General features: G+C 43.3%; 1 protein-coding gene across 2 annotated transcripts in view; it reads left to right on the top strand.

Moving 5' to 3' along the window:
* LOC138249648 (zinc finger protein 84-like) overlaps positions 1–13082 on the top strand; it is a 30967-nt gene that overhangs the window by 9206 nt on the left and 8679 nt on the right. The window contains exon 2 of one of the 2 annotated variants that reach the window (XM_069203593.1): positions 2014–2167. The exons of the other annotated variant lie outside the window; for it this stretch is intronic. The gene's annotated coding sequence lies outside the window, so the exon portion shown is untranslated. The remainder of the gene's footprint in view (positions 1–2013; positions 2168–13082) is intronic. 2 annotated transcript variants of the gene reach the window in all.

The raw sequence follows: 13082 nt of genomic DNA, 5'->3' as shown, positions 1-13082 counted from the left end.
CTTTTGACCGCGGTGCGGTCATTCGGCGGGTCGCCGCCCGCCAATGTAGGAATGACCCCCTTAGTGTTTTCTTTCATGTGTGTAAGTACTAAGTGTGACTGTAGTGGTATTGCATGAGCGTTGCATGTCTCCTAGATACACCTCGGTTACTCATCCACAGCTACCTCTAGAGAGCCTGGCTTCTAGACACTGCCTACACTACACTAATAAAGGATACCTGGACCTGGTATAAGGTGCAAGTACCATAGGTACCCACCACACACCAGGCCAGCCTCCTACAATGGAAAAAAAAAACTGGCAACACAAACACTGAAATAAATGCATAATCAAATAGTCTACTACATCTACAAACGACTACAGGTGCTCATATACTAAAACACATCATTGCCATGATGTGTATTACCGGAATGCTAAAAAGTAAACCAAAAAAGCAAGATTAGTGGAGCACACTAAAAAATAAAATATATCAATAGTTTAAAGACAAGTTATATCTTCAATACAGTATTAGGGAATAAACATAAATTACACTAACATTCACTATGAGGGTGTTGGTTCTCGGATCATATAATATATAATAACAAAACAAAAACATCGCGGCCATCTTTGTATTACTTTGCGAACCTATATTAGACTACTTCAAAAGAAAAACAGTGATGTGCTGATATAAAAAAAAAAAAAAAAAAACAGCAGAAGAGGACTGAAAAACTAATTAAGGTACATGACGGCCATCTTTATTTACTCAACCTTTGTCAAACAGACTGAAACTAGGGCAATAGTCACCCATTACTGACATGAAGTCACAAAACCAAGACGTCCCAGCAAAACTTAGCCGCCATCTTGGAATTCTAATCCTTTGATAAAGTATAATATTCAAAAAATAAATAACTAACAAACTTATCAATAAGTTGGATAAATGCCCATAATAAGAATATTTTTTCAATAACCAGTATCAGCTCACATATATAATCCTAAAGAGGCAAATGAAAAATGTCAAACAAAATACCAAAGAATGTTAAAGGTGCCCATACAGAAATTAACGCCCCAATTAGTAAATACACCACCGTACCTACCCTTGGGTGACAAAAATGCAAACAAATTGACAATACGATTTCCACATGAATTCATAACATTGCTACTTATTAGTGTCGTATGGGAACATGGTCAAAGTTAAAGGAAATGATATAGTTCATCATCAAGATTCATCCCCAGTTCTATAGTTCTTAACTTAATGATCCATTTTGCTTCCTTCTTTCTCAAGTCAAGTGTCCTATTACTACCCCTGGGGTTTGCTGGAGTATGATCTATGCCCATATAATTAATGAATGGGACTTGTGTACCCAGATGTCTTTTTAATAATGTCGTAATATTGGTAAAGCCGTATCACAATTTCTAAGAGCTCTAATATGCTCCTGAATTCATTCTTTCAAGGGCCTGATGGTACTACCCACATATATTTGACCACATTCACATTCCAACACATATACCACAAATTTAGTGTTACAATTGATGAAAGTTGAAATTCTAAATATATCACTACCATAGTAACTAAATTCAGAAGTTTTATGGAATTCCAAATTGCACATATTGCAGTTACCACATCTATAGAAGCCAGTCATTTTATCAGGGAGCCATGTAGGTTTGTGCTCCCTTTTATAGGAGGTAAAAAACTTTTGCAAACCTCATTCCTAATAGTTTTGCCACGTGCCGGCTGATGATCTTTGCTTATTGTATTTATTGTATCATTGTTTGACTGCTTTGTGCTTTTTTATATTTATTGCATCACTGTTTGTTATGTATTATTGGCGCTACATATGTTGTTTGTTATAAATACATTTTATATGTTTGTATATATTTTTCTTTTGTTATTTATATATGATCCGAGAACCAACACCCTCATAGTGAATGTTAGTGTAATTTGTTTATTCCCTAATACTGTATTGAAGATATAATGTGTCATTAAACTATTGATATATTTGATTTTTTTAGTGTGCTCCACTAATCTTGCTTTTTCAGCCTCCTACAATGACCCTGAAGCTTCATCAGCATCCACTGAAGTTCAGTCCAGATGAAACCAAATATTCAATGAGTCTTGTAGCTGCTGCATCCTTTCCTCCGGAAGAGACACCGTCTATATATCTGTTTTAAATCCGGACCCTATGAATATCAGGTCTTTCTTTCTTGTGGGGATGTCTGACATGAGGAAAGTTCAGCAGAAATTAATGACAGCTTCCAGTATGAATGGTCTCTTGCAATGCTTGAAGTACTTCTTTTGATGGAGCTTGGGTCAACCAGTTGTCTGTTCATCATTGTTGAGGTCATAGAGCCCGACTACCATCAGGGGGGTGACCATTAAGGCGATTGTGTAAGTGCACGTACTGCCTCTTGGTGTCGGTTTGCTTAACCAAGCCATCTTAAGGGGCCTATGGTGCCAGCTAAACCCCCAACTCCTCTGGCATGGGAGCTGTAACCAACCTAATACAAGGTGCCCCTCCATTTCTTATGGAGTTTGTCCGTTTCAGCAGGGAAAGGTCAAGGAAAATCACAAAAATTTTACTAGACCTGCAGGTCTAGTGACTTAAATAATCTACGCAACCTAATTATAATGCTCTTGACCCCTAAACTGGTTTCAAATTATGTGGTCCTTGTCAAATACTTTAATTTACTGAACTTCCTTTATCACATATGAGAGCACCTTCAAATATGCAAGTTCAGGATGTCGGCTGTCCGGAAAAGTTTTGTTTGATTTAATAGACTAAACCTTTGATCCATATATAAAACAAATCTAGCTGTATATAGGACACACATGACTGCTGACTTGCCTCTTAGTTCAATAACCGCACTGTCATCAAGGCGGGTGGAGGAATGTTTCTCAAATCGTGTTTAAAAACTATTACTTTTAATAAATACATAACTAACGTATGAAGTGGTAGCACACTTATTTGCAGTCAGCAGATTTTCCATTGAAATGACCACAACATTTCCCACTTGGGTAGTTTTAATGATAAAACCAAATAGTGTACAATGTTTGGAAATCGAGTGCCTGCAAATATTTGTCATTTGAACATCACCAATTAAAGTGTTCTGATTTGTTTAGCTCCTATTTAAATACTTGTTTGCATCACACTTCAGAGTTACAAAAATGTTCTTTACAAGCTGTATAAATGTTGAGTTAGAAAAAAAAAAAACTGACATCTTACAGCCTATTGCTTCACAATGATTGTCAGACAGCTCACTTGACAAAAGCCTCTAATTGTAACGAGAGAAAAAAGTAAACACAATTTTCCAGAATAAGCTAAGCAACAATTAGTAAAAAAACAAGGTGACATTTGACCTCTGGCCTTGAACAGACAGCAATTGTGTTGATAAAAGATTTAAAGGTCTTTATTGCTCATTCACTCAATGAATGAACAGAACACCTGTTCTTTCCAGCATAAGTTCACTCTCCAGAAGGGATAAAAAGGCGCTAAAAATAGCTCAACCTGATAAAATCTAACTCACCTTAGCAAATGGGCGAGAAGAGTTTTCGAGGCCTGTAAGAAGCGGTATATCTCATGTAAGTGTGCTCCTGTGACACCCCTCCACCCCCTTGTTCAGGTATGTACCCACTCTCTCCCTTTTTCTGTAATTGTTCAGGCCCTTGCAGATCCAGGTGACCATTCACATAGTGTCAGTGTCCGCCATCTGCACTTTAGCTACTGTCCAGGCAGCCCCCACCCTTCCTAATACCTCCTTTCAGTTCCTTGCCATGCATTGCAATGGCATGTATAGAAACAATGTGAACTGCATCTCACTCAGGCTGTTGAACTCTGGCCCAAACAATCTTGGCCGGTGCCACCTACACCGGCACATCATGTCTGATCAATACCTCACAAGGTAGAGGTGCTCAAGTCTATGGAACAATGAAAAACTCTGAAAGATTCAACTCCTGCTTTAGCTGATCCATTGTACTTGAGGCCCCTTTAGTGGAACAGCCCCGGGCTGCAAGTCCCTCTCAGCCCACCCTCCAGGATGCGTGGAATTCTGTGCTCTATAGTCAACTTTGTGTTTTAAGTTCAGGTGTGTGGGAGTGTGACTCGCGAGTTCTGATGTCCCTGGTTGCTTTCAGTGTATACATCTCCCTCCCAGTGTGTTCCTCGTGCCCTCCAGTCAGCCATGCAGCTTTGTCTCACTGCCTCAAAGTGGTGTGAATGGGGAAAAGAAAAATGCACCTGGCTTTGCTTCTCAAGTAATTCCTCAGCAGCTCTCTAGGGCCACTTAGTACACTACTGCCCCATCAGCGGGAGCCACGAAACCTCAGACTGCCAAGACTACCTTTGTTTCAGGCTGACCCTGTCCGGAGCACAGATTGCACCACTTGGCGTGAGCAAACACAGCAGTGGCAGGGGAGCCTCACCTCAGCAGCGCCGGCTCCTGTATCTCTCCTCACCACTACCTATTCCCAGTAGGGCACAGTCTTTGTTTGTTACTATCAGGGTCTGTCTGCAAACGACAGCAACAGCACTCCAAAGTGCAAGAGAGGGGGCTATCATAAAGTCAACAAATCTAAACATGGCTGTTAACCTTTGAAGATTGGATGTGCAAATTTAGGCTACATTTTTAGTATGATGATGTTCCTGGGGGTCTGAGCTCCGAGCTGCAGGTTTCACAATGCTGCAGCTGGCCACGTCCCTCAGTACTTCCCTTCTTGGGTGTAGTTAAACACCAGTGGAGTGATGGGCAAGCCAACAAATTAACCGAGGGAGCCGAGCCTGAACAAAGCGGAGGGTCTGGCTGGGCAATCAAAACCCATGCACGAGCGGAGCCCTGACAATGTTTACCACACAAACTGCCTTTCATGAAAGTGCTTTTTTTTTTTTCTTTTACCATACATGAGCATTTTTACTTGATGCAGTGATATAGTCTAATGTATTAACAGGCAATTATTAAAAGTGATATGTAGGAAGGTGCTCCTTTTGGCATGGTCAGCACCCACACTCTGCATTTTCGGCTGATATCTGATGCTAACTTGACCAAGTGTGCTGGGATCCTGCAAACCAGACCCCAGCACCTATGTTCTTTACCTAAACTGTACCATTGCTTCCACCACTGGCACACAGCTACGTCCCTTGTAAGAGGTACCAAGGGCTCTGTGACCAGGGAAGGTCCCGAAGGGGTGCAGCATGTATTATGCCACCGTAACCGACGCCTCATCAAACACACACACTGCCATTGCAGATTGTGTGAGTTGGTGGAGAGAAAAAGGTAAAGTCAACCTGGCACCCAACCCTGGGTGCAGTGCTTACAAAACACTGCCTGCGGCATAGGTGAGTCACCCCTCTAGCAGGCCTTACAGCCCTACGACAAAGTGCACTATAGCTCAGGTGAGGGCATAGTTGCATGAGCAATATGTCCCTACAGTGTCTAAGTTCATACTTGTAAGTGCAGTGTGGCCATATTGAGTACATGGGCTGGGAGTTTGTCATTATGAACTCCACAGCTCCATGATGGCTTCACTGAAGACTGGAAAGTTTGATATCAAACTTCTCAGTTCAATAAACCCACACTGATGCTAGTGTTGGATTTATTGAAAAAGGCACACCGAGGACATCTTAGAGATGTCCCCTCAAAATCACCCAACTCTCTAGTGTGTGGCTGAGCAGTCTGTGCCAGCATGCCATCACCAGACAAGTTTCTGACCACCATGGGGTGGGAGCCTTTGTGCTCTTGGGAGTCAGGAACAAGCCTTCTCTGGGTGGACGTGCTTTACACCTCCCCCCTGCAAGACAGCAGCACTTGTCGGTGAGCCTTAAAGGCTCCTGCCTTTTGGTCTGCTGCTTCAGGGCACTCACACTAGTGAAGATACCCGGACCAAGCCTCACATTTTGCGGCAGGTCCAGCAGCAAAATTAGTAAATGTGATTAGGAGTGTCCACCCCATCTGGGACCACCCTTAGGGTGCTCAGCGCTGAGGTGAACCCCTCTCTGCAGAATCCCCCATCTTGTTTTGGAAGGAGACAGCCACTAGGGTTAGGAAAGTGCCTCCCTCCCCAAAGGGAGTGGGCTCAGGAAGGGTGTAGCCATCCTCAGGGTCAGTAGCCATTGGCTTCTGGACTCTATAACGCCCCAACATCTAGTATTAAGGCTCACCCCTGAACTTTGCTCTTCAGATTCCTGACTACCTCAAGAAGGAGGACTGAAGAGCCGCACCAGCAGTGAATACGCCAGAGGATAACTGACTTGGCCCCAGCCTGTCTGCAGCTTCATGACTCCTGCTGCAAAAAGACAACTTGTCCTGCATGCCCAGCGGCCTCTACAAACCCCCAGAGGACAACAGCCCTGTCAACAAAGAATCCTCCAACAAGGACTCCAGAGCCCTCTGGATCCGCGATTCCTGCCCACTCTGCACCAGACGCCCACAGCCTTTATCCAGGTGGCCCACCAGTCCAGAGAAGATCCTGAGGGGATTCTGACCTCTGGTCCATCCTGTGTGGACCCCTCCTGACCAACATGACAACACCTGCAGCCTGAATCCAGAGGACCCCCCCCCCCCGACCATGACTGGCTCCAATGAAGTTTTCAGAGGCCTAAAGGTACCCCTGCACCTGTCCTTGAGGAACCCAGCCGACAGTCCACTGACATCCAGTGGCATCCCAACTTACCTGTCCAGCTGCTGGTTCACCTCACCAACTTCCCTGGTTCAAGCCTGCAGCTTCTTTGTGCTGTGCAACCGGAAATCGTTGTAGAATCGCCTTGGGCACCCAGTGCTGTGTTGCACCTGCAGGGACGGGTCATGATCCAGAAGAGATTTATGTCAGCACGGGTTGTGGGGGGGGTTGTGGGAGGGTTGGGGGGGGGGGGGGGGCAGCATTACAGGTAGGCATACACCATCAGCGGCACAGGGGCGGACAGGTGCAGAGTGCAAACTGTTCTCTTCTGAGCGCCCCAGTCTCCATTGGGTGCCTGACACCAACTTTGACCTCTGCACCCAGCCGGCCATGTGTTGCTGGTGGTGCACCCTTGGTGTCAATCTGAACCCTATACTGTTGACACCCTAATCCCCGAAGAGTGGGATCATAAGTTCAGTACTTACCTATAAACCTTGTATGTACTTATCCCTTTTAGGTCTGCATTATCTTGAATGGTATTTGTACTAAGTAGGAAACAGTTGTGAGCACCCTGCCTCACACTCCAGCATTCAGTCAGCCCCATGGCATCATGGTAAATGTAGTTCAAATTTGTTCTTACTTCATTAAGTAGTCTGTAGTTTTTCACCTTAGTAGGTGCAGCTAGTGCTGTATATCTTTGGACACGTGTTTGTGGGTTTAGCCCTTCATCAGCTGAGAGCAGCAGGTTTATCTCTGGGGTTGCTGGAAATGCTTCCAAAAGTCCTCTTGGGTTTCAGTACCTCTCACTGGCATGCATGTGCTGCAAACAGAGCTCGTCCGCTCACTGGCTCGAGTGAGCTAAGTGTACTAAGTGTCTACTTTTGCTATTGAAAAGTGTTACTTACCTGAAATCTGTATGAACTGTAATTTTTCAATCAAAGTGCATTTGATAGTTGAAAGTGATACATGCTTGAAACTGTACTTACCTTCAACAAAGATCCTTATGGTTCTAGAAATAAAGTAACTATATATTTTTTGATACGTAAAACATTGGACTGGAGTTAGTCATTGAGTTTGTGCCTCATTTCTTGACCGTCTGTACAACAAACGCTTAGCACTACCCTCTGATAAGCCTAACGGCTCGACCACACGACCACAAAAGAGAGCATAAGTATTATCTACCTGAGCCTCGGTTAAGCCTCTGGGGATCCACTGGACTCTGTGCACACTATACTTCATTTAGGTATTGTATATACAGAGCCAACTTTCTACAAAATGAACAGTGACACTAAACATGAACTTACAAATATTCATGGATCCTCCCCCATTGCCACCTTGCCAGTAGTGAATTAAGAGTCAGGTGGTTGTTATGAGCGTCCTTTATGTGTCCTATAATCTTAGGTGACGCAACATTATAGTCTATTTAAATCAGTCACAAGAGAGGTGGTTCTACAGCACACATCCTGAGCTCACGTATTTCAAAGTGCTCTCGAATTCAAGAAGGTAAAAAAGGAAGCACAGGGAAATACAATATTTGCCTAGGATCTCAGAGTGCGGTCAAGGAGGGAAGCCAGGAAAATTCCAAGGCTTTCTGATTGCACTTTCTGCCATTTAGCCATTAGATTAGTATCTATTTCCGTCTCCTGTTTTTTTTGTTTTTATGTGGCATTAGATTTGATCATACGTGGCAGGCAGAAGGCACATTAAAGCTTGGCTCGTCTTAAGGCTCAAGTTGAACCACAGACAGGCATCTGGCTCTAGTCTTCAGTGGCTCTCCCCACCAGTGTGTACGCAAAGTTATTTCTCGGAAATGTACATATTAAAGAATGGCAATTATTGGTCTTGTGCTGCCTTTAAAAAGCCTCGGGCCTGCATCTAGAAGAGCCGACATGTGTTGGCTGTCCATGAAGCGAATGCATCAAGTGAAATGAATGATCCCATCATGATATAGATGTCTCTGTCTTGTGTCTGTGATTTTACCAATGCATATCTTATAAGAACGTTGAATCTAATAGCGTAAAACATTCAAATATAAGTATATGGTGATTCTCTGCCTGCTGGTTAAGTGGCAATTATTCATTGGATGACAGCTGATTGAGGGCAGCAATTTTGTGCACTGTACTTGATTGCCAGAATGATTACTTGTGAGACGTAGACTTTTAAGCTATAGAAACATGACTGTCTGAAATCTTAAAACATTGGAATAAATTTTATTTTAATTTTATTTTTTTATATTAAATTATGTTCCACAAATGAAGAAAGGCAAAGGGTGACACATGCTTAATTTATTCAGAACCAAATCACTGCAGGTTTTTAATTGTTTATGGCAAGTACGTTTTTTGCGTACATTAGGGAGAGGTGGGAACTGTAACACCCCAGGAAGTGTTGTTTGTTTTCCATAATTTCAGTGACATTGACTAGGGACCCCCTTTTTTCTTTACTGTCCTCATTTTAAAAACTGATGAATGGGTGCCTTTTCTTAACCCATTTACTCATTCAAATAAAGGTAGCACTGTACCAGTCTATGCAGGGAAAAATAAATGGTTATCCTTCATTCAGTTATGCATTTTACCCGTCTATGCACTTCTTATTCCCCCTATTGACACAAGTCAATTAATTTTTGAATGTTCTTCATGGGTTGGGATATTTTCTTTTCAGGAGTAGAGAGTGGCTGCCTAACCTCCCCTCTGCTGGGACGGAATAGTCCTTTCCATGGTAATGGACATGCACCTTTGCTCTGAGTACCCACTGTAACTCATTTCTGGATCCCTGATGCTTCTTTTGTTTGTCATAGACAAATATGGATCATGTGTTTGCGCCATGTCATAGGCCTGTCTTGCGGGTTGCAGTCTTGTTGGGCCAGGAGAGGCACCCAAAGCTCTACTGTTACAGTGGTGGTAGGTGCCTGCCTTCACCAGAAGCTAAGCAGCCCACGCGCTGTGGTGACGGCATATCGTGTAGTGATCAGTAATAGTGCACAGGTGCTTTTTGGGGTCAAGCAGGCACTAGTGCATGTCTCGACTTGTGAAAAAGGACTTGGAGCCCATGTCGGCTTCTTCGGATAATGAAACTCGATCTGTATACGTCAGTCCCTTCTGCAAGTGTTGAATCAATTGACATTAAGGGTCTCTGCAGTTAAGAGGGTAAAGGAATATCGCTTGCATTGATGAGGCCAGCAGGCCCACTGTTCTTGCAATCACCCTTAATGACACTTTTGGTAATGGACCTCGGTTGCTCCCTGATGCCTCATATCTTGTGTTTGGAAAGCTGAAGTTGACTCTTCAGCTAATCAGTCTGGAGACTCAAGAATTCCAGCAATTGGGTAGGGGGAAAATAGATTTCTTCACATTGTTTATGAAACTCAGTTCCTGTAAAGTCTGGAGTGTCCAGTCCAGATGTAGAAGAACCAGTTCTGAAGATTGAGCCATAAGGATGAGGTTGTCACTGTTCTGTATTCGAGAAACATGATAATTAGTAGATTGCTCCATGTATGATTACTGTGTGTTTTCTAAGGCTGCTCAAAACATCATTTAATGGTGATGTCAAACGCGGCTTTGCAAAGCTTTTGAGAAACAACATTTATTAGCAATATGAAATAATTGATCAGTCCTCAGTATATTCAGGCATTGAGCTTATATAATTCAAACTGGAGCCTATGACCCACAGATGTGTTAGGTGTTAACCATATATCAGTATTTACCTTCAGGGCTAGCATATTGTCAATTGGACCCCATTTGCCATGGGTGTCCAAAGATGGCAAGAATCGCCTACAATGTGCCAGAATTTTGCTCTTGGTGCCATTCATATACCTGAACTGAGACACATAGGCGGACATGCTGTCAGGCTTGTACTTTGCTGCAGCCTCAAAGGCGACCAAGCACTGAAACAGTGAGAATGCTAGCGGTCTCCAGTAACCATGCCTTAAGGTACTGAGCCCATGATGAAACGCCAGCCTCACTAACCCTCCTTAACTCTTAGAGTAGTGATCAGAGAATGGTAAAGGCCTAGCTAAATGGAGGGGATGTAGGCACTTAATTATCGTAGTTGTAATTAAGATGCGAGTCAGAAACCAGAGATGTTGAAGGAACAGAATAGTTTCCTAATAAATACATAGGAAAGTAGAAGTATTGTTTAAACAAATTACAATACTATAAAACAATATATTAGTGAAACCAGGACGTCTGGGTTTGCACACTGTACACTGGTAACAATTTCTAAGCATAATAACATATCAGTACACTTAATAATCCTTGAGGGGTAGGCAGTGTTTGCAAACGTACAATGATCTGAATTACTAACTGACCCCCAATAAACGGGCTATGAAATTGAGTGACTTTGCTATAAGTCAGCCTCACTTTTTTCCACCCTGGATATTAACGAACGTTTGAAACGACTCAGAAAGTAAGCAAACGTTTCAAAGCAAGTGGAAAGGTTCTCGAAGAGTGTGTTTACTGATTCTAGTTTGGTAAGCCTACCTCCTGGTTTTATGGATAAGTGTCTTTAACCCCAGATGGAGATGCCTTATTACATAGCTGCCCTTGAAGCTCTATGTCAGTGCTCCCACACTCAGAATGGACCATTATTTGTGGTGATCAGGTTCTGTCCTCATGATCACTGAGGTTGGCCAAGCCCACAGATGCTTTTTTCCTCACCGATCTCAAAGGTCTGTCTTCATCCCACTAGCTGGCAAGCCAAGCGAGACCTGGACAATCACAGGTAGGGTCAATCAAGAAAATCAAACTTGATACAGATAGTATTATGAGAGAGTGCTTGCCAGACTGGGTCACCTCTCAGCTTAACTGCATCGTGTAGCAGTAGATTAGTTAGGCAGATGTCCTCCCTCTGGCAGAGAAGACTTCAAGGTACTGAGTCTGTGAGCTTCCACATTGGTAAATTCAGCAACTGGGCAAGCCAGCAGCGTTTTACTATGCACATTAGTCTTCTTACTATTGAACTGGAAGTGGAGAGCTCTTCAGTCCAAAATGTGGCATTGCTAATAGCAGTAGGGTCCACACAGGTGTAGGTCTAAAGGATATTCAGTGAATTGGTGGGCAACTCCGCCTTAAATTCACAAATTTGGGCCACTGCCAGGCAAAGTGAGAGCATCCTCAAGAAAGTGTGCCAATGTTTCTCCTCCTCAGAGAGGAGTTTGGAAAGAGCCTTTCCCCAGAATGTCATGCATTGGCCACTGCCTATGTGCAGATGCCCAGTTACACCTTTACACCTTGCATATAACATTTACTGGTGGAGAATTTATTTATATATATATATATATATATATATATATATATATATATATATATATATATATATATATATATCTTTCTCTCTCACTTTTTTTTTTTTTGTGCAAAATAAAGAGGAGCATAGAAAGAAAAGGTTGATAGTTTTACTCAGTGGGAAAAATCCATTTTGCAACCTTTATTGTGAAAAACAAAATGTGTACAGCTACTGGAAATACTAACATCAGAAGTGCCTGTTAGAATACATCCCAAACAAATAATATTTGCAAAGAGGCCCATCTGGCCCATGTATGTGGACTTAATTACTATATAGAAGAAGACAATAGGCAGCTCCTCTTGGTGAGACTGTGTACTTCTAAAAGTGTAAATGTGCTGCTGCCAACCAGGGCTTGTCCAGAGGGTGCATAAGAGTTTTACAACTACAAGTAGGAAGAGCAATTGAAGGTCTCCCTTCACATTACACAAAAGGTTGTCCATGATTAACAGCTGCTTGTTTTGAAGGGTCCCTCCGGGCCCATGGCTATACAGATTGCTGCTAGAAAGCAAAAAGACTGGGAAACTTTCAAGGGGAGGGAAAACTAGTGGCAATACCACAGATCCTAGACTTTTGGAGATGTTTTTGCATACACTACTCCCTGCTCAGATTAGACCAAACCTAGAAGCTACTTAAGAATCCTAGTCATGTTAGTCCATTTTGTTGAACTTCCTCAAAAACATACACACATTCGCATTACCATGAGAAGCTCCAGCAATCAATCAAACAAGTTTCTTAAGCGCACTACTCACCCGGTAGGGTCTCAAGGTGCTGGGGGAGAGGAGTGGGTTTGCTGTGTTTTGAGGTGCTTTCTGATGATTAGGAGGTCCTGGGTCTTGCGTCGGTTGATGGGGAGGGAGTTCCAGGTTTTGGCGGCGAAGTGGGAGAAGGATCTGCCGCCAGAGGTGGTGCGTTGGATGCAGGGGACTGTAACGAGCCGAGGTCGGTGGAGCGGAGCTGTTGAGTTGGTTTGTGGAAGTTGATTCGCTCGTTGAGGTAGGCCGGTCCGGTGTCGTTAAGGGCCTTGTGAGCGTGGACAAGGATTTTGAAAATGATCCTTTTGTTAATGGGCAGCCAGTGTAGGGATCTGGGGTGGGTGGATATGTGTTTGTGGCGAGGGAGGTTGAGGATGAGATGTGCAGCTGTGTTCTGGAGTTTTCTCTGAAGCTTGGCTGTGGTCCCTGCGTAGAGGGCGTTGCCGTAGTCCAGTCTGCTGCATATG

The sequence above is a fragment of the Pleurodeles waltl genome, chromosome 8 (genome assembly GCF_031143425.1).
Source record: "Pleurodeles waltl isolate 20211129_DDA chromosome 8, aPleWal1.hap1.20221129, whole genome shotgun sequence".
NCBI classification, from domain to species: Eukaryota; Metazoa; Chordata; class Amphibia; order Caudata; family Salamandridae; genus Pleurodeles; species Pleurodeles waltl.
The sequence above is the reverse complement of the archived record's forward strand: the minus strand, read 5'-3'. Positions and strand labels throughout refer to the sequence as shown.